Source organism: Antechinus flavipes, chromosome 3, assembly GCF_016432865.1.
Source record: "Antechinus flavipes isolate AdamAnt ecotype Samford, QLD, Australia chromosome 3, AdamAnt_v2, whole genome shotgun sequence".
NCBI lineage: Eukaryota > Metazoa > Chordata > Mammalia > Dasyuromorphia > Dasyuridae > Antechinus > Antechinus flavipes.
The window spans coordinates 596,076,972-596,099,932 of record NC_067400.1 but is presented as its reverse complement, the minus strand read 5'-3'; the positions used below and the strand labels follow the sequence as shown (position 1 = coordinate 596,099,932).

At 38.8% G+C, this 22,961-nt stretch overlaps 1 protein-coding gene across 2 annotated transcripts in view; it reads left to right on the top strand.

Moving 5' to 3' along the window:
• The first annotated feature begins 23 nt into the window (after positions 1 to 23).
• NMNAT1 (nicotinamide nucleotide adenylyltransferase 1) overlaps positions 24 to 22,961 on the top strand; it is a 55,120-nt gene continuing 32,182 nt past the window's right edge. Inside the window, exon 1 of one of the 2 annotated variants that reach the window (XM_051988613.1) lies at positions 24 to 119. The gene's annotated coding sequence lies outside the window, so the exon portion shown is untranslated. Of the gene's footprint in view, positions 120 to 19,706; positions 20,286 to 22,961 lie in introns of those variants that run through there. The other variant, XM_051988612.1, reaches the window with a different exon arrangement.

The following is a 22,961-nucleotide window of genomic DNA, read 5'->3' as shown; positions in this document are numbered from 1 at the left end:
TGATAAAACCGCCTGGGGAATCTCGGAGTCTTAGTAAGACGCGACCTGGAGCCGCCTTCGCGACTTTCGCCGTCTTCGCCTCCTCTGCCTTCGCCGCCGCCTCCAGCGCGTCCGCCGAGGTGAGATAGGATTTTTAAGGAAGTGCCTCCCCCTTGGCCCGGATGTGAGGCACTATCCAATCAGCGGCGGGGTTCCTGGGGCTGCGCGCGCACCCCAGTCCAGCCCACCCTTGTCACGCTGCCCGGGTAGAGTTTAAACGCCTTGAGGGCAGCTGCTTCAGTGATCTGATAGTTTGAGGCTCAAATCGCCCTCATCCTTGTAGCGCTTGAGACTTAGTTCACATATTGTAGGCTCTTCGAACGTTTTGGGGACTAGAGACTGGTTATTTCATTAGCCCTCCGCCAGGGCGAAGGCCTGAGACCAAAAGGGAACACAGTTTCAGAGTGATCGTTTTAAAGAGAACACAGTTTCCCTTCCCCTTCAAAAGCACCAGAACTTGGGGAAGATCGGAAAAGGTTATATGATTATGTTGTCATTTTGAGCAAAGCTTGAACTGGGTTGCCATGGGGTCTTGAAATTGAAGTTGCGAAATTGTGATTTCTTATAAGTAAATGTTTGGTTAATATACCTACCTATTCAACGTCCTTATATTCTCACGGTTGCATTAAAGTTTTTCGGTTGAAAAGGGGTTGCAAGTGGAAAAAGTTGAAGAAGCCCTGGTTTAGAGCATCCTACAGTACTCTCAATAAGTAAGCAGACTAACTGTTGCATGTATTCTTCAAGTTATGGTGGTCCATTCTCTAAAAGGACCAGAATCGCATCACGTGTCTGATTATGGCTGATCAGACAAATTCAATGTCAGTAAAGTCCATATGAACATTTGAGGTCTTTTCTAATTTTGCTCATCTACCATTTCTTTTGAGGATTCAATTTTGTTTTGGTCATAGAACATGAAACTTTTTTTGATAAGATATGCCATGCTGGGCTGTCCTGTGCCAATGTCTGCCATGTTGTGCAATCAATCCTGTAGTTCTTAAAAGAGACCTTGAGAGTACGTTTGTATCATTTGATTTTTTTTTTTTCTGACCACTATGTGTGAATTCTCCCTAAAATAGTCTTTTTAGCAATTTGGCATTTCAGTGTGGTCAGCCTAATGGAGTTGCATTCTCTGGGTCCTCCCTTGTGGTCAGGGCTTCCTTTTCATACAAATCTAATTACATCTGTTAATGATTAGAGAGTCATTAGAGAAGCAGCTTGGCATCCAGAAATTCTGATTTCAGTCCTATCTCTACCTTTTCTACTGATTGATTAGCCCTGTGATGTTGCGCAACCGCCTTTATCTCTCTCAGTAGGCCTCAGACAGTTTCCTAGGATTTGTTGGAGTGCTTAGATTCTCTGAGCACCAACTGCCTGCTGAATAAAATGAGAGTAATGATACTTGTCATGCTCAACTCGGGGTTGTCTTGAGGCTCAGATGAAAATATAATGTAGATCAGAGATGGAGAGAGAAGAAGGAGACAGGAGACAAGAATGGAAACAGAACAGAGGAGAAATAGGATGACTGAAAAACACTAGAGACCAAAAAAAGTTGAACAAAACAGATAGGAAAGGTTAAGGCAGAAACTGAGGGGAGTAGAGAAAAATGTAAAAGGGAAAAAAAGAGAATGTATAAATAACACTGTAGACCTTGAAGCACTTTCTAAATGTCAGTAATTATTATTATTATTTCTAATTAGCTAAATATGCATTGGATCTGCATCATGCTGAGAAAATGAGGGATCCTTTAGAAATTTACATGATGTTAAAATTATGAAACATTAAGAAAAAAATTAAAGGATGTGACCTACTATTTGCTAGGAGAGATTGAATTGTATGAATCCCAATTCAAGCAATGAATCAGAAGTGAAAAGCAGGCCTCCAGGAAGGAAACAGAAAATAGGTAAGTGACTTACTTACAATGGTAGATGCAGAGAGAACAAGGAAAATGTGCTGTTTAGAGGGTCAGGAGAGTTAGATCATGGAGAATTGGTGAGGAAATCTGATGAGGTTCAGATTCCATTAGAAATGAAACCAGAGGCAAGTCACTTAACTCCTTAATCTATTTTCTTATCTGTACATAGAATAAAAATAATACCTTTCATATTCATCTCACAAGAATGTTGTAAAGTTCAAATAAGATTATATATAAAGTTATTTGCTTTAAAGAGCTCTCTACAGGTTAATTATTGGACAAGTGCTGCTATTCTTTTGTGACTAAGGTAGCCCAGAGAAAGCTTTGGATCAGCAGTAAAAGTAGATTGAAACTAGAATGATAGTCACAGTTTTAGATGATTAGGGAAAGACGAGGTAAGAAACAGGGTGTGAATGGATGGCCATAAATATTCAGGACTGAGGACTCTGTGGGTAGAAGTTCTTAGACTGAGTAAAACAAACCAGCTCTTGGGGCACTGTCTAGTCTACAGAACACAGCACAGTACTTTCTTCCCAGCAGGGATCCTGACTTCCTTGATCTGAATACTTCTTTCACTGATACAGCTCAATCTTCCTCAGTGTTTCAGCAAGAGGTATCTTCATGAGCAGCTGTGGCCAACAAATTCATCCCCCTACAGCCAGCCTGGTAATGGTCCTCTGCATCTTTAGCTGGCTGTTCTTTAGATGAAAGAGATATGGAGGGCCTAATAGGAAGTTTTTGTAGCGTCTGCCAGAGTAAGCATAAATTATATGATCCCAGATTACTACCCTCCCATGACGGATATTGAAGTGGAGACTTTGAGCATCTACTATGGAGCACCTACCAAAAGCATGCCGCTGCTGTGAGCTCAAGTGCTGTCTACAGAATACTAACCTTATGAGTTTCAATTCCTGGGCTAAAGAAATTTTTGTAGTAGCTCAACAAGTGCTCCAAGTATGTTTCTCTCAGTAGTTTGTTTTTTTTTTCCCCAAAAGGGGCTATAGGAGATAAAGAGGAGAAAGAGGGGATAACTATTAAGTACCTACAATGTGCCAGACAGTGTGCTAAATGTTTTATAGATATTTCATTTGATCCTCACTACAATCCTAGAAGGTGGGAGCTGTTGTCGTCCTCATTTTCTATATAAGGAAACTGAGGCAGATGGAGGTTAAGTGATTTTCCTAGGATTATACAGCTAGTAAGTGTCTGAGATAAAATTTGGATTCAGATCTAAGTGAATCCAGACCCAGAGCTCTATCCACTGAGCCTTTAAAAGCGATGGGAGTGAAATCAGGAGCTCTGTTTTATCCTCACAGAAGCATAGCCCAGAATACTTAGAACTTTTTGAAACAATGTAAAGGGATCTTCTTTTGAGGCTCATGTTTAAAATTTCATTTTGGGCTAAGAAAAAGCAATAGAACCATATTAAGAATCTAATATTTGTGGGGTAGATCTACGTTGACTGCAGTATTTTAAAAGACCAGCTGTGTTGAATCAAAATGAATTGTACTGTTAGTTCCAATAGCTACATTTGCATATATATGTATGTATGTGTATGTATATACATATGTGTACATATATATATGCTACTTTTCAGACTGTTTAATTTTTTATTTTAATTTTTCATTAAAAACTAGAAAAAAAAGTTACCATAATGAAAGAAGTATTGATATCATAAGCCATCAAATCAGGCTTTTGTGACCAAAGTTTGTTTTCATTTGTTTTACATTGTGTTATAAAATAGGATTCATGCCTCTTGCAACACATTAAAGTATAAAAACTAATCGTTCAAAAGTACATTTGTAATTTGTTACTTTGAAGAGATGTGTGTCAAGAGTTAGTCTTGGAAAAGAGTATGTAACTGGAATCCATGTGGATGACTTTAATGTTTATGTTCTGAATGAATCACTATTTTCTGAAAGTTTTTTGGCTGCTTCCTGGTTGAAGTAGAGAATCCTCTGGTATTTCAAGCCCCTTACTATCTAGCCCTGGCCTATTTTTTCTAGTTTTACTCTTTGTATACCTGTGATATTCTTTATTCTTTAAATGTTTGGTAGAATTCACTTGTAAAGTCATCTGGCCCTGGTGATTTTTTTCTTAGGGAATTCATTGATAACTTGTTTGAGTTCTTTTTTCTAAAATGAGGTTTTAAGTATTTTATTTCTTTTTCTGTTAAACTGGGCAATCTATATTTTGTTAAATTGGGCAATCTGTATCTATATATATTCATCCATTTCATTTAGATTGTCCTTATTTGGATATGAGTACCATTTTTGTGTCCTAAAAGAAATGTGGTAGGACTCCATCATTAATTTCATCTTTTCCTATTTTATTCACGTAAGCATCTAGAATATAAAATTTCTCATAAGAAGTTTTTTGGCTGCATCCCATAAGTATTGGTATGTTTTTTTTTTCATTATTGCCATACTCTTGGATGAAATTATTGATTTTTTTCTTTCCTGTTTACCCTTTTGCTTCTCTTGAATCTTGTGTTTGAACATATTTTTTGTTCACTCTCTGGTCTTTTCATCAGAAATGATTGACAATCCTCTTATTTCTTTGAGAAATTTGGTAGGACTCCATCTATTTTCCCAGTTGGTTTATATAGTATTGGAATTCTTTATTCTTTAAATGTTTGGTAGAATTCACTTGTAAAGTCATCTATCCAGGCTCCTTTTAGATCGTGGCTTTCAGGTAGTCTAATAATTCTTAGATTCCCTGCCCTGGATCTATTTTCCAGGTCTGTTGTTTTTCTAATGAGGTATTTTATATTTTCTTTTATTTTTTCATTTTTTAAATTTTTTGTTTGATTGAGGTCTCGTTGAGTTATTCAGTTCCCTATGTCCAATTCTAATTTTTAGCTTTTTAACCTCCTTTTCCATTTGGCCAATTGTACTTTTAAAAGAGTTGTTTTCCATTATGCCAGTTCTATTTTTAAGCAGTTTTTTTTTTCATTTTGCCAATTCTGTTTCTTTAAGGAGTTGTTTTCTTCACTATATTTTTTCCTATTTCTCCAAATCTATTTTTTATTTTTATTATTCTTTTTCTCTATTAAATACTTTTTATTAGTTATCTTGTGGACACAACATTGTGCCCATATACAGCAAGGTTACTGAGGGAAGAAGGAAGGTATCATTGTTCCCTCCTCTTAACTAATCTTCCTTTGCTTGCCATGCCCTATAGTTATCTTCATAATTAGCCCCCAAATATTCAAGTTCCCTGGCAGTCTGCATGGCATGGCACTCATTGCTGCCAGTCTGGCAGAAGACTAGGTTCTCTTCTAATGGTTTTGGCTTCTCTGCAAAGTATGTAGCCTGGGAATCAGCTGGCTCCATGCGAAGGACATTCTCCAGTTATGAAATCAGGATGTTGAGTGCCCCGGGGATGGTCCCTGCTGCGGACTCCTCCCGAGAGCGCACATCAATGAACTGGACCCAATCCCAGTCGGTGGCCAGGATGGAGTGGAGCTCTGGGAGCTATATGGCCGGGGCTCAGCTCATGTTGCGGACTTCCATGGCCTAGCGGCCCCTTTTGGGGAGAGTGAAGGGCCCGGCCTCCCTGCCCACACCACTACTATTTGGCAGCAATGCTGCTGGCTTTCCCTTGCCCTAAGTTGGCCTGGTCTAGTTCTGCTTGTTACACCAGATTTCAGTGGTTTGCATTTTGCCTTTTGTACTTGGGTTGGAGGTTTCACAGCTAGTCTGATGAGCCACTGGACCTCTGAACCAGGACAGAGTGGCTAATGCTATTGTACTCTGGCTAAGAGTCTCTCGTTAGATTCCCTGTGCCATACCTATATTGGGCTAAGTTCCCCCTTGCCCAGGTGAGACAGATCTTTGCTGAAGTCCTTTCAGGATCATAAATTGGAAAATTGTTTCACTCCAAATGTTGGTGTGTTCTGTCACTCCAGAATCTGTTTAGAGGCTTGACCTAGCGTTGATTCTGGGAGATTCTGGGAACTAGGGAGAGTCCTGGCATGTTCTGGCTTTGCTCCATTTTCTTAGCTCGCCCCCTGTAACGGTCTTTTAAGCAAATGTACTTGGTATTTGAACAATGTGGCCAGCCCATCAGAATTTCACCTTCTGCTTTAGAGTTTAAATGCTTGGCAGTTTAACTTCCAAAAGGACCTCAGTGTGAGGTATCTTATCTTGCCTATTGATGTTCAGAATCTTCTCAAGACATTTCAAATGGAATCAATTCAGTTTTCTGGTATAGCTCTGATAGACTATCCTGGTTTCACATGCATATAACAATGAGGTTATATGCCACAGGTTGAGCAATGGCAAAGCATTCCAAGCTTGTATTGGTCTGATCAGCCACAGTGGGACTTGACTCTAACATAGTGATGTCATTTTAGTCCTCTTCAAGAATGAAGGACAACCAACCAACCAACTCACTGAGCTACCTCTGGCAATGCGGACATCAACTTTATTTTCAGTGTTTACATCTCTGGAATTGCCAAGTTAAATGAACTTATCCAAAGTAGTAACAATTTCTCCTTTTGCTGTAACTAATGGATGTTGTGGTGCTGGCTGGTGGAGAACCCATGTTTTCTTACTGTTAATTAGCAGAGAATTACTCCATATTTTGTTATGTCTCAGCTTCAGAGGCTGCATTTAGTTCACAGTGATCTGCAAATAAAAAATCATGTATCAGATCTCCTTCTACTTTAGTCTTGGCTTGTACCTTCTCCAAATTAAATAATTTACCGTCAGTGCAGTACTTCATCTTGATGCTTTGTTCACCTTCATTTAAGTCATTTGACAACATTGCTGAAAACATCATGCTAAAAAACATTGGGAAAGAACATAGAATTCCTTCATTTCATTGATTGGGGAAATGTGAAAGCACCATCTATTATCCAGAGTCCAGGCAAGCTTGCTTTAATGAAACTGACATCGCATATTGATGAACTTATCTGAGCAACCAGATTTTGACATCATTTTTCACAAGTCCTCATGACTGACAGTGTCAAAAGCCTTAGTCAAATTGACAGACATTGCGTATAGATATCTGTTCTGCTCCTGGCATTTCTTCTAGAATTGTTAAGCAGCCAATACCATACTGGTCATTTCTTGGCCCCTTCTGAAGCCACATTCACTCTCAGGTGGATGATCATTTTCCACGTGAAGGATCAGATTATTAAGGAGGACTCTGCCTGCATTGACTAAGAGGGAGGAAAACTCCATCAACCCCCACCTCCGCCGCATGATTTGCCACAGGTCAAGATATTTCCTTTGTCTTTATAGAGATGGACATTAGCAGCATCCTTGAATTACTGGTAGATAACCTCAATCTTTCCATACAACCCAGAAAATTTTAACTCTTGTATGAACAGTAGACCCTTTGCTTTGTAAATCTCAGCTGGAATAGAATTGAGATCAGGTGTTTTGCCACATGAGAGGATCCTAATGGCATTTGAAACCTCTTCAGTTAGAAATTCGGCTAGAAAGGAATGAACTTCGATCTGAGCTATAAGGTCAGTGGCTTTAGCATTAATGATTGATGGTCTGTTGAGAACGTTATGGAAATATTTTAAGCCATCTCTCTAGGATCATGTCCTTATCACTAATCAATGTGGCTCTATCAGCACTGAGCAGTTAAAATGCATTATAAATCTTTGGCCCATAAATTGCCACCACAGTGCTTTCCTGCAAGTGGCAGTCACATTGTCATGAGCTTGTTATTCCCCCCTTTTGGGAGGAATAAAAGTTTTCTGACTAGCTTAGTTCTGATGGCAAACCCTATACCAGTTTCATAGGTCTCATTCTTTTTCAGTCCATCACTTCTTGTCAGGAGGTGGACAGCATTCTTCCTCACTGGTCTTCTAAATCATAATTGGTAACTGGCATTGATCAAAGTTCTTTAGTCTTTCAAAGTTATTTGTTTCTCTAGTGTTGTCAAAATATACATTTTTTTTTGGTTCTGCTAACTTTAATTTGCATCAGTTTCTTTGAAATCATCCCTTTTCTCATTTCTTATGGCCCATTACATTCACATGCTGTACTTTGCTTCACCAGTCCTCTAGAAAGAGAGGCACTCTTATAGTTTCCAGTTATTTTCTATTATAAAAAAGGCTCTATAAATATTTTACACATATAGATCCTTTTTGGATCTCTTTGAAGTATAGGCATAGTAGTGATTTTAAGTCAATGTTTATGCATAGTTTAATGACTTTTTTGTGCATAGTTCCAAATTGTTGTACCAAACATCTGGATCAGTTCTTGCTTCTACCAATACTCCATGATTATGCCTATTTTTTTGCAGTTCTTCTAACATTTGACATTTCTACTTTTGTCATCTTTGTCATTCAGATAATAGTGAAGTAGAACCTCAGTGTTTTTCTAATAGTGCTATGGGATATATTTTCATATGGTTGTAGATAGATTGGAGTGCTTTCTTTGAAAACTTTCCATTCGTTTCTTTTAATTTTTTATCAATTAGGAAATGGCTCTTACAAATTTGAATTGATCTTAGAAATGAGACTTTTATTAAAGAAATTTACTATAAACATTTTTTCCTTACTTATCAGCTTCTCTTCTAATTGTAGCTACATTGGTTTTGTTTCTGTAAAAGCTCTAAAATATTATATAATCAGAACTGTCCATTTTATCAGTGGATCCTTTCTGCTGCTGTTTTTATCATTAATTCTTTCCCCTCCATAGATCTAAAAGGTAATTTCTTCTTTGCTCTTTTTATATGCTTGTCATGTTGCCTTTTATGCCTAAGTTGTATCTATTTGGACCATATCTTGGTATATCATATGAAATGTTTATATATATCTAATTTCTGCTAATCTACTTTGCCATTTTATAAATGTTTTTGTTAACTAGTGAGTTCTGATCCTAGTAACTAAGATCAAATACTACCCTGCTGGATTTATTTGCTTCTGCATTTTGATTATCTAATCTGTTCCATTAACTGACCTATTTTTGAATAATACTATGTAGTTTAGTTTGAGATCTGGCCCTGCCAAGTTCTGTTTATTCCTCCTCTTTTTCATTATCCTCTTGAGATTTTGACTTTTTACTCCTCCATATGAGTTATGTAATGCTTTGGAAGTTTATTAGAATAACAGTAAATAAATAAATTGATTTAATTAGTATCATTTTTATTATATTGTCTCTGTCTACCTAAGAACAGTGAAAATTTCTCCAATTATTTAGGTATTTCTATTTCTGTAAAGAATGTTTTGTACTTGTATTCATTATTATAATGTTTTGCAATATTATTAAATCAGGACTCAGATAACATACTAAAGATGTCATTTTATAATGACATGAAAGTCATTCATAAAAAATATAATGATGTTAAGGGCATCATTTAGGGCTATTTCTCTTGCCTGTTTATCTGACAGCTACTTAGAATGACATGTTACATTTATGCTATTCCTTTTAAATAAATTAAGCAATTATATAACTTCCTTTTTTCTCTTTTTTTTCTTCTTTATTCTCCCCTATCACTCTCGAGATGGCTACCATTAGACAGACCAGACAGACATGCATGTGTAGACATATACACATGAAGAATAATTCTGTACATATTTCCATTTGTCCATTCTTTTTCTGGATACAGATAGTATTTTCCTTCAGAAGTCCTTTGTATTTAATTTGAGTCTTTATAGTAATCAAAATAATTTAATCACTTAAGAGTTGGGTTTTTTTTTTTAGTTTTGCTTTATTGTATCTTGATTCCTCATGAACTTATTAGTTTTCATTTGCTCAATTCTATTTTTTTAAATTTACAAAACATATGCATGGGTAATTTTTCAACATTGACCCTTGGAAAGCTTTTAGTTCTAAATTTTCCCCTTCTTTCCCCCACTCCCTCCCCTAGCTGGCAGGTAGTTCAATACATGTTAAATATATATTAAATTCAATATGCGTATACATATTTATAGTTATCTTGCTGCACAAGAAAAATCAGATTAAGAAGGAAGAAAAAAAAAACTGAGAAAACAAAATGCAAACAAACAACAACAGAGTGAGAGAGAATGCTATTTTATGGTCTACACTCAGTTCTCACTGTCCTCTCTCTGGGTTTAGATGGTTCTCTTTATCACTGAACAAGTGGCACTGGTTTGAATCATTTCAATGTTGAAGAGAGCCACATCCATCAGAATTGATCACCATATAGTCTTGTTGCTGTGTATAATGATCTCCTGGTTCTATTCATTTCACTTGGCATCAGTTCATGTAAGTCTCTCCAGGCCTCTCTAAAATCATCCTGCTGATCATTTCTTAATGTTCCTTACAGAACCATAATATTCCATGACATTCAGATACCATAACTTATTCAGCCATTCAACAGTTGGTGGGCATCCATTCAGTTTCCAGTTTTTTGCCAACCAAAAAAAGGCTGTCACAAACATTTTTGCACATGTGGGTCCTTTTCCCTTCTTAAAGATCTCTTTGGGATATAAGTCCATAGAAACATTGCTGAATCAAAGGATATACACAGTTTGATAACTTTTTGGGCATAGTTCCAAATTGCTTTCCAGAATGATTGGATCTATTCACTGTTCTACCAACAATGTATTAGTGTCCCAGTTTTCCCATATCCCCTCCAGCATTGGTCATTATCATTTCCTGTCATCTTAGCCAATCAAACAGGTGTGTAGTGGTATCTGAGTTGTCTTAATTTGCATTTCTCTGATAATGACTTGGAGCATCTTTTCATGTGATTACAAATAGTTTCAATTTCTTCATCAGAAAATTGTCTGTTCATATCCTTTGAGCATTTATTGATTGGAGAATGACTTGAACTATTATAAATTTAAGTCAATTTTCTATGTATTTTAGAAATGAGGCTTTTATCAGATCACTTGAATGTAAAAATGTTTTCTCAGTTTATTGCTTCCCTTCTAATCTTGTCTGCATTAGTTTGTACAAAAACTATTTAAACTTTTTTTAACTTAATATAATCAAAATTATCAATTTTGTGATCAATGATGATCTCTAATTCTTCTTTGGTCGTTAATTCCTTCCTTCATTTAGAGTTGTTCTTAAATCAATCTTGCTTTTACTATGTACAATATTCTCTTGATTATGCTCACTTCTTTCTTCATTATTTCGTGCAAATCTATCCATTTCCTATTATCATCAAACTTATAATTTCTTATAGCACAGTCACAATCATATTCATCCCAGTCATATACCATCATGGTTATGGCTAATTTCTTTCATTCTTGAAAAGGACCAAAATGACAGCAGTGTGCTAGAGTCGAGTTACCGTGTGTCCAGCTATGGCTGATCAGACTAATATGAGCTTGGAATGCTCTGATACTGGTTGGATATGAATAGTTCCTATTAACATTTCAAGTGGCTTCTTTTAATTTTGCTCATTTTTTCTGAGCTAATCCAATTCTGGTTTGCTCATGGGGCATAGTACCTTGCTGGGTAGTCCTGTACCAGTGTTTCCCATGTTAGACATCAATTCTAAAGTTTTTGAGACCTGGAGAGTGTCCTCATATTGCTTTTTCTGACCATCTTGTGAGCACTTGCCCCATGTGAGTTCTCCATAAAATAATATTTTTGGAAAGTGTATATTTGGTATGCTAACAATGTGGCCAGCCCAACGGAGTTGTGCTCCTTGCAGTAGAGTTGGAATGCTTAGCAATTTAGGTGGAAAAAAGACCTCAGTGTCTGGTATTTTATCCTGCCATGTAAACTTCAGAATCTTCCTAAGACAATTCAAATGAAGTGATTCAGTTTTCCTGGCATGGGCTGGTATGCTGTCCATGTTTCACAGGCATACAACAATAATGTCAGCACAATGGCTCTGGCTCTGTAGACTCTCAGTTTGGTAGTCAGTCTAATAGTTCTCCTCACCCCTACTTTCCTTTGGAACTTCTCAAACAATGAGCTAGCTCTGGCAATGCATGTGTTAATCTCATTATCAATGTGGACATCCGTAGAAAGTATATTGCCCAAGTAAGGGAAATATTTTCTGTAACTTATGGTTTCACATATGGATGATGTGGTGCTGGCTAATGGAGGGCCTGTGTTTTTTTTTTTAATTTTATGTTAATTGTTAAGCCAAGATTAACACAAGGAGCAGAAAATAGTTTCATACTTTGTTGGATCTCAGCTTCAAAGGTTGCATTGAGTGCATAATCATCTGCAAACAAAAAATCATGCCCTACAGCAAAATAACTATATGACTATGTATACATATATTATATTTAACATATACTTTAACATATTTAACATATATTGGTCTACCTGCCATCTGGGGGAGAGGGTGGGAGAAAGGAGGGGAAAAGTTGGAACAGAAGGTTTTGCAAGGTTCAATGCTGAAAAATTACCCATGCATATATCTTGTAAATAAAAAGCTATAATAAAAAAAAAAATCATGCACTAACACTCTCTCTAAATTTGGCTTGTAGTCTTTTCAAGTTGAAGAATTTACTATCAGTAAATTTACCATCAGTATTATCAGTGCGACAGCAGACTTTGATTCCATGTTTGTCTTCATTGAAATAGTATGACAGCAAGGCTGACAGCATCATGCTAAAAAGCATGGGAGCAAGCATATAGCCTTGTTTTACTCTACTGATGATTGGGAAAGTTTGAGAGCATTGCCCATTGTCCAGAATCAAGCAGGCCATCATGAAATTGATGTGCTATACTGATGAACTTCTCTGGACAAATTTTGGCATAAATATCCATAAGGCCTCATGGCTGACAGTCTTAGAGGCTTTGGTCAGATCTACAGATGTTGCATACAGACATCTGTTTCACCTGGAGTTGTCAGTCAACACCTTATTGATTGTTCCTTGGCTCCTTCTAAAACCACATTGGTTCTCAGGTGGATGACTTTTTTCCAGGTGTAGAATCAGCTTATAAGGAGGTCTTTGGTAAGAATCTTGCCAGCAATAATTAAGAGAGGGACCCTCCTGTGAATGTCACAGGACAATTTACTCCCTTTACCTTTATAAAGATGGACAGTGGATCATAACTTTCTCTTGCCATATAATGTGGAAAATTTCATTCAGCTTTTGTATGAGCAATAGACGCCTCCCCCATCCCCAACCCCCATCTTATAAATCTCAACTGGAATAGAATCAGTACCCAGTGCTTTACTACATGAAAGTAGTATAAAGGCATTTAAAACCACTTCTTCATAACTTCAGGTAGGGGGTGATTGATTTCAAGTTGACATAAATGGTTGTAATGTTCTTGTTTGGTTTTCTGGAGGTCTTGGACCTCCAGCAGATTTAATCACCACAAGAATAGCCAGGTGTTAAAGTACAAAAGACTTTATTGTCTCCTTCACTTGGTGCTCAGCTAGCTTTCTTGTGGCCTTCAGAGGGTACGTGGTTTCAGTGGAGAAAATGCAGGAGGATAGGCTGATGAAGATGAAAATGAATCTCTCTCTCCTTGGCTTAGAGAGCTTGAATTCCCACCTCCAGTTCGCTTGTCTTCTCTGGCTCTGTCTCAGAGTCTCTTGGTCACCCAGGAGAGCCATCAGGAGCCTGATGGAAGATGGAATGAATCTGTTTTTCCTTGGCTCCGAGAGCTTGAGCTCTTGCCTTCACTCTTCTTTCTTCTCTGGCTCTGACTCTGGCTGAGTTTGTCTGAGCTTATATGCTCTCATAATTACATTATCATAGGTGTGAATCTTGTAGAATTATATTAAGTACTAAGTACATGTAATGAACTAGAGAATTATTAATCACCATGCTAAATTAGATAACCATTGTCTTTATCAATTCCATTGACTTAACACCTTGTAAGAATCCTTGTTTCAAGTTCAGAGTTCTGGCCCATAACAAATGGTCAATAGTTTCAGCATTGATTAATGACAATCTGTTGAGAACATTATGGAAGTGTTCATCTCTCTAGGATTACGTCCTCATTACTAATTAGGGTGGCACCATCAACACCAATTGAGTTGGTCCATAAATAGACTTCAGTGCATCATAAAAATGCTTGAATGGTTACTCTCAGCATAAAATTGAATTTCATCTGACTTCTTACTGAGCCAAAAATCCTGCATCTCTCTAAGTTTCTATCAAACTTTACTTTTAATGGAATTGAATGCTATCTTAGAGATTCATGAATTATCCTGCTGGTACACCCTTTGGAGTTCATTTAATAGCTTCTGATTTTCCTCATTATTTTCATCAAGCCAGTCTTGATGTTTGTGAGTGTTCTGATTCAGATGAGCAAATGCATTGCTAGACATCAAATCTCTGGAAACTGTCCATTCCTTTTCTGCTCCATTGTTGCCAACTGTGTGTTGACTTAACTTACTCTACAAGTTGGTCACAGAGTGTTCCCTCTCAGAAAGCATTCTAATCGTTGACATTAATTCTTCTAGTGTTTTTTTTTTGCCTTGGGGCATATTTGCTGAATATGAATATTCTGCTTGGAAAGGCTAAGTCTGTGATCAGTCCAGCAGTCTGCACCACACATTGCCTTGGTCCTTCTCATATCCTGTCTGTCTCTTCTCCTTACAGTCACAGTCTCTTGAATGTCATTGTTTGCTGTGAAGTTTTATTATCTGTAGGTAATCAGAATAGTGTTGGTGATGAGAATATCATGAGACACCCAAGTTTTCAGTAGCAATGGCCATTTACTGCTGTTTCTAATTCCATCCTTCCCAAGGACTCCCCGCTTTGTCTGTAGTGTGAGCCTACTCTAACCTTAAAGTCATGGTGCGAGCATAGACACTGACAATGGTGGCATGGCGTTTCTCTGCAGGTGGCAGTCGCATTGTCATGAACCTGTCATTTACTGCTGTTGGAAGGCATGTGAGCTTGTTTATTACTACATTAGTTTTGATCGCAAAAGCTCCACCAGCTTCCCAGCGCTGCCTTTCCCTGTGGCCGCTCCAGAAAACCCCAAATCCAGCTCCTGCTTCAGTAAGCTGGCCTTCATTTGCCAGCCTTGTTTCACACAGGGTGGCTATTTGGATGTGATACCTGTTGAGTTCTTTTGCAACAGGAGCTTTCTTTCAAGTCTACTGGATTTTGTATCATCTATAAGTGTGAGCACATTCCATGTACTGATGGTGAGTGGAATCAACTTTTCAGAAGTTTATTTTGTATTTTTTATTGTTTTGACTGCAGAGTGAGATCCCCTGCCACAGTAATCAGGCCAGGGTTGGGTAAGCAGACAACTCTTAGAGCACCTTTTCTAGCTCCTTTCTCACACATGGAGGTGAGCAGTATGATCCTTAAAAAGCTGCTCAGACACCAAAGGGCTGCCGACTCCCACTGCTGCGAGAAGACGACCCTGTGGCCTGGGCTACCTATGTGTAGGATTGTTCCTATAGCTCCCACAGGTACACTGGGAGCTATAGGAACACTCCTACACACAGGTAGCCCAGCTGTATCTGTTGATGTGGTTTGTGATGTGGGGTTTGGCAGCAAATGGTGGCAGGCACCAAAAGTTGTGGTTTGAACATGTGAAGAATTCACAATGGCCATTCTCTTTGACAAAAGGTAGATTTATTTGGGGGAATAGGTTACAGACAAAATGAAGGGATACAATAGACACCAGGAATGGTAAATATGAAATAGAGTGGGAAAGCATACGGACATACCACTCTAAAAGAGTTAGCTGTAAGGAAGAGAAGTGGGGTTGGGAAACAAAGTGGAGTTAGGAGAGGTACCACATGGCATTGGGGAAGGGGAAAGACACCATGGGGCAGAGTGCCGTGATGGACTGACCCAAAGGAGGGCAGCAGCCATGGGATGGCCCATAAGTAGGTTTATAGGGAAAATTTTGTCTCAGAGACATGACTTGGATTTCTGACAGGGGATGGCAAGGTGACACTGCTCAAAATCTCTACAGAGAATGGGACTAAAGCTAAATCTTAGTTTCTGTCTGTCCAAAACACCATTTAGAACCTCATGCCTGCTGCTTCCTCACATACCCATCCATTACCAGAGGGCTTAAGATAGGTAGAAATGGAAAAATGGTATGGTGATGTCTTTTGATTCATGGGTAAATTGGATTTAAGTTTTCCAGAGCCATCACTGTCTAGTGGCAGGACAGAGTAAGATGTCTGGTGATGACTTAAGATGCAATGAATGACCTTGGTGTCTGTGTGTTGTCCAACCCAGCGTTCCACAACACCTGCTTCACCTGCCTTGATGACTATTGGAACGAATTGTTCTTTTTTTCCCATTTATTCAAGGAAAGTCTCCATGATACTCCCCTAACTCATTGTAGGGTTTGAGACCCTTTGGGTTACCCTCAATCTGGTTTAGCCCATCTGCTGAAACAGTTTACTGGCCACTGTGCGTACTACAGCTTCTTGGAGCCACAGGTGAGTTAGGTGGATCAAGTGGATACCAAAGCTGGAAAGCAGCCCTGTAAAGAGTTCAGCAACCCTCACCCCAGTGATATTAGTTTTCCCTGAACACACCCTACCGTGCTACACTATCATAATCATATACCATATCAATTTGTTCAGCCATTCTCCAGTTAATGGGCATTCCCATATTTCCTGGGATTGAAAAATTACTCACTGTGACCTCTTCTTAAATTTCCCTATCAAGATTTATTCCAATGAATTTTCTACGTGTGGTTGGAGGAATTTTGAAGTAGGGAGGGAGCTCCCTCTCCTGCTTCCCACTACTCTTCCTTTTTTGCTCCACTTCCTCTATGTCCTCCCATTTACCTACAATGTATATTTTCATTTATAGCATGATGTCAGGATGAGTACAATTCATTTTGTCCAATAGTGTTTGTCATTAGATAAAAGATTTTACATTTAAAGTACCAACACCACCCAAGTATTTTTTTTTTAATGAAAAAAGTACTAACTTCTCTGCAGCATCTCTATGTGGGCAGATCCCAGAGTTGTCAACAAGTATGTACAAAGGGAAATGTTCTAGAATTGTGTCATGTGCAAATTAGGAGTAATAGAGGTCAGATGTGTCAAGGATCCTTTGCTTTGAGCCTAAGTCAGAACTGCAGGCTGCTAGTGCCCATTATAATGGAGGCAAGAAGGTGTGTGTGTGTGTGTGTGTGTGTGTGTGTGTGTGTGTGTATGACAGAAGCATTTATATAGCACCTACTATGTATCGAGCAGTGTACTAAGCACTTTACTAATAATATGTCATTTGATCATGACAATAACCCTGGGAAGTAGGTACTGTTATTATCTCTGTTTTACAGTTGGGGAAACCAAGTAAAATAGTTTTTGAGGTTCAAAGGAGACACCAAAAGGTTGGGATTTCAGACTGATGTTGTGAAGTGTCTCAAAAGAATTTACAGGCTTAAACCCATCTCCAAGTCAAGGGACAAAGTTTATTATAATTGTAGTGCCAATTGAAGCAGGCTAAGTTCCAAAAGAATTTAGCAAAGAACTAGAAGCAAGAAGATAAACTTATAGGAAAAAGAGAGATCAGGTGCTTGATGTCACTGACATGCTAATTTTATGGCTTAGATGTAGAACTGAGGAGTGGTTTGGTATATACCTCATTATTGAATTTTATGGTTAGTTTGGTATATACCTCATTATTGTCTCAGAAATTTTGTTATTACTGATCAACAGATTTTACTTGACAGCCAGCATTGTTTGTGGAACCACAGCCTGAGGCCAGGTGGCCTTAGAGTTTAGACCAGGTAGTTTTAGGATTACTGCCACATCTCCGCTAGAAGCTGCACTTCATCACAGTGGTGAAGTGACCTGACTGATAATTCTCTGGTGCCAGATTTGAACTCAAATTTTTTACTCCATTGCCAGTGCTCTGCCCACTGTACCACCTAAGCAAATATAAAAATAAGAGATATCCATAAAAATAAGATTTATTAAAAATATTTAAAGAGGGCAGGTAGGTGGCGCAGTGAGTAGAGAGCATCAGCTCTGAAGTCAGGAGAACCTGAATTCAAATCTAGGCTCAAACATTTCCTAGCTGTGTGACCCTGGCCAAGTCACTTAACCCAATTGCCTCAGCAAAAATAAATAAATAGAAGATTCAGTACAGAAACTCATTATGCATTTTGTATTAAAAAAACTTTATGTTTCTTTATTTGCTTTAACATTCTTACTTGTATCAGAAAACAGCATGGTTTATAAACTATCAATAAAATAAAATGAAAACAGTTCTTAATGAATCTGACATCAGCTAAAATAAATTTCTGATTTTGGTACAGAAATGATGATATTGTATATAAGATAACACAGAGTCTTCCAAAAGAGAAACAATCCGATTAAAAACAGCTCTCCCACTCTTGCTATTTAATTATCAAGTAGCAGGTCTTTTTTAGTAAATCTGGGATGTTTTAGTTTTCTGTTAAATCTCTGAAGTTTGTAGTTTAAAATGAAATCTCAAGTTGAATTTGTTAGCGTCATATAATCTAATTTTAAAGGTACATTTTAAGTTAGAAATATTGAGCAGATCTTTCTGCCAAGGAAATGAATACTTTTTGTAGTGAGGAAAAATTCCTGATTTTCATTTTATCAAGATAATATGTGTAATGAATATACTAACAGTTTAGATTTCTCAAAGCTGCCTTTTCTTATCTGAGAGTCAGAGTTTTACAATGCAGCTTGAAATGATCAATCAAGGGGCAGTCAAGAGGAATTGAGTTCAAATGTGGCCTTCTTAGGCCACACTTCTTAGTGTGATCCTGGGCAAGTCACTTAGTCCCAATTGCCTCTCACCCCTCCCACTCCTCCAAAAAGAAGAATCAATTCTTGACAATGATCTCCTGGGTGTGTTAGGTGACATGATTCAAAGATTGGAGAACCTGTTCCCCTTCTCTAGTACTGTCACCTCACCAAGTAACAATCCCTGTGATTTGAAACAGTCACTTAGAAACTGTTCCCACAGAACTGAAGCACACCCATCTTGCCCTGCATTTGTGGGCTTGTCATGGGAAACCACTGGAAACCTGAAAATGATTGAACAGTAATCCACCTTCCTCCTCCCTTCCCACTTATGATTTGTATATAAAAGCTCTACCTTTCTGCAATAGGGAGAGATCCCAGAACTCCCTGTATGCAAATTGTATTCTCACTCTGAAAGTGATTAATTAAACCATTCTAGGCCTTTGTGCTTTGTGCAGCTCCAACTAGCCACAGTTTAGAAATCAAGACAGTAAAAAGACAGTCAGTATGTCAAGGACTTATGATTTCATCAGTCTGGAAGGTCTGGCTGTGACTAACCTGTCAATAATGAGTAAACTTGGAAAGATGCTTGTGTAGCAGTATCTCCTCTGGCCCTCACTGCCTGCAAATGTGGTACATTTCTTCCCCCCACGGTTCTCCAGCACTGTTAAGGGGAGTTAGGGTGATTAGGTTTTCTGCCATTGACACCAGCCTCCTTGATGGTGTCCCCTCAATTGCAGGAGAATCCCTACTCCCCAGTTCCATTTAACCATCTAACAGTCACATTGGCTTTTCCAAAGTATTTCTGACTTTCCAGGTATGTGGGGATTAATCCTGTCTTTTACCACCTCATACTCTAGTGAGGGAAAGTAGATTAAGTTCACCAGTTTAGCTCAGTTCCTATATTCCACAGCCTCAAGTTTCAAGTCCAGAATCCTCTTTGGGCTTGAGTCCCAGGTATCCTGGCTTCTCAGGGTTTCCCTGCCAGGCCTTAAACTAAAACCAGTCTTATGGAACTGACCACTGATCTGTCCTAGGCCAAGCCCCATTTGATCATTGTTTGGATCCTGATTGACTCAGATTGAATGTAAATAGTCATTTCTGCTTTGGCAAGAAACTCTGAAAGTCTTCACCTCCCAGTTTCATTCATTTATTAAGGTTTTTTTTTTTTGGGGGGGGGGGGTTTAGGGGGAAGGATAGGAAAGCTAGATGAAAAAGGCGATTCTCCACCTCAATTGCTACTTACCCTTAATCATTGAATAGGTTCAACTTCAGGGAAACTGAGACCTGCAAAAGACCTTAGCTTAAAAAGGCCAGGATCTCCCATTTGGGGGTCATCTCCAGTACTCCAGATCCCTGTCTGGACACTGGACCCAGCTGGCTTTGGAGGGGAAAGTGAAGCGGGTGATCTTGCCCAGCCCTTCCTCCCTTAAATCCAGTTTACTTGCATGTCATGTCATCACCTCCCTGATGTCTTGGTCCTCTTTGAGAACGAAGGACAAACAACAACAGTTAGCCTAGAGAGCTGTATATCTGGCTTGGAATCCTGGCTCCACAGTCTCCATGGTGATTCCAGGATTCCATTGCCTAGAACCGTCTAGAACTGAAAAGACAAAAGGAATAGACCAGAACAAAACCCCAGACACATTTCTTGGAAGACCACAGAGTCTAAAAGATAGCCCTTCCCCCTATCTCCTATAAGCTCACTTCATGGCATCCATGTTGTGGGTGAACTTGGATCTTCACCCAGAAGAGGATGCAGGTAGGATCACCAGACTGTCCCAGTCCTATATTTTTAAAGACATAACCTGTTCTAGCCATTCCATCAACTGAAGGAGGCTACTCCCTCTGTATTGGAGGGTGGAGGGTTTGCTGAGTATCTTCTCTCTGTGTGTTAGCTGGTTCAGAAGTTTGCTACAAACCCATTAAGCTTGACCCTCAGAGAAGTTTTAATGACTTTCCTATGGCTATTTCAGACTAGATTAAAACTCCAAGACTTGCACTTTTTTCATTGTGTTGGGCTGCCTCTTTTGAGTGTCCTGGTAAGGTGTTTTTTGTTTGTTTGTTTGCTTGCTTGTTTTCCTGTGTTGTTATTCTCTTTCTGAGAAATAAATGCTAACAGCTAACTTCCCCTGTAGTTTCTGACTCCAACATGAAAGAAAATTGATTGGATGGTCTGAGGTGCTGTTATAGTCACAAATGTGACCAAGTTTAATGGTATTTTTCTCTTGCAGCTTGGACTTCCTTCTCCTAGCACATGTGCCCTGCTGCATTTCCAGAAGAAAAGGGAGCAAGCTAGCCAATGTTAACAGTAAAGACAGGGTGGTGTAACCAGGGCTTTGCCATTAATAACCTCAATTTTGTAAACAGACGCAGAGGGAATGAGAGTCTAGCCATGATGCAATTTAATGACCTGCTTTCTCTAGAAGATCACAATTAGATGTTGAGATGCAGAAAAGCTGTTTTAACCTGAAGGGGAGAGAGAGTACTTGAAATGGTGCCAGGGATTATTATCAGCCCCAAAGTCTCCACTAAAATTTTTTTTAGATCAATAACTTGACCCTGTTCAAACATCCAGTCTGAATCATTTTGTTTTTTGAAACTAAAGCTTTATGCATTTTTTAAAAAAGATAGTTACCAATTCCTTTCTACCTCTTTTTTTATTAGCTGTTACCATAGCAATACTTCTAGCAGATGCTAGAGTGAGATCTGTGCTCCAAGTAGTCCCCAAGCCCTTACCGCCAATTATTTGAACTGAAAACAGATTCAGAATGTCATCTGGATGTTTAGAGAGTATTTGGGGAAAAGATCTTAGTGAGGGCGAAGTTGATGCTTCAGAAATCCCCCTGGTTTGAATTCAATTGTTTATCAGCCTCTCTGATCAGTGCATATGAGTAATTAAAGCTAACTCAGCTCTGTGTTCTAAATGCCCAGTTTGGACATTGTGCCTATTGTGACTGCTACAAGGATTTGCTTGTCTCTAACTAATAGAAATAGGATGGGAGACACGGGTGGGAATGCTGCCAGCAAAAACCTGTGGTCATAATAAATTGCCCAACCTGCCAAAGCCAGCTATCTGAGATGAGATGGCACCCTGACCCTGATACCCATGTCTGGCTGCTTATTCAGCTCCAGGCCTGGAGAAACCTTGATGGCCAGCCTGATCAGCCCCATTATGGAGAAGAACACTAAAGAGAGAGAAAAAATACAGATCTTTAAAAGTGAAATTGGAATGAATGTGAGAAGGCGTCTTTCTCCCATAATTCTTTGTTCAGCTTGGTTCCATGTTAAAAAATTAGGATTTCCTCTGACTGACTTGTTCCCAGTTTGGCAGGTGCTTCTCCCAAAGTATCCATAACCCATAGTTAGTCCGCTCCTCCCTGATGAGAATGGGGCCCTCCACAAATATTTATACCTACCTATAGAAACCACACTGCCAACTGACAAGAGCAGAGATAGGTAGTAAAGTTCGGGGGTGGTTTTCTCCTGTGTAAGAAAGTGTTTGTGAGGAATGATTCTTTTCCTCGATCTAGCATTGAAAATCTATATCAGTGGAGACTTTTATGGGAAGATTAATTGATATTTCTTTGGTTGGTAAGACAAGAAACAGGAAATTTACTCCCAAGTCAGACTAACTCAACAATTTAATTTCTTGCCATTACCATAAGTGATTTTTAAAGTTATTCTAGGAATATGAAACTTGAAACCACTAATATAAAAGTCTCTTGATTATTCCTTGATATAACAGTGCAATATAGTAGATAGAAAGCTACCCTGGGACTCAGGAAGATGAGGTTCAAGTCCCACCCCTGACATCCATTCACTGAGCCTCTTAGGGCCTCATCTAAGGCAATAGATGAACAGTATAGGTGGAGGGAATTCTCATACCAGGAATTTTCTGTACTAATGAAATTATAGATCTAGACTAAAAATAAAAATCTCTTAATGATGTATTATGATCTCAACTCTCCCCCCACCTCCATCACCATTAAGTTTGTTTAAATAAAGACATAAGTCTGAGTAGTCACCCCGTGTCTCCACAGATAAGCATTTGCTCTTTGTATGTGCTGAATTCCCTAGTGATGTGATTTCCTTTTTTCAGTCAACAAACATCAACCAAGTATCATCTATCAGATGGGCAGGAAGGGAGGGAATGCCCTTCAGGCAGAGATGGGAAAGGGAGGCTACATATGAACAACAGAAAGGACAGTTGGACTGTGTGATTTCTCACACACCTGAGGTTAAGATGATCCTTTAGAGCACACACCTTCAGAAACTTACACAGTTGGAGGCCCGGGAAGTTAAGACCATAGTATAGATTCCCTCAGCTAAGGAGGCAACAGCAAACACTGCAAAGAGCCCCCCTTGGGTCTTGGGGCCTGGTTCCACCTGAGTGAGGACCAAAGCCAGGCCTGAAAGGAAAAGCAGCAAACAGGGC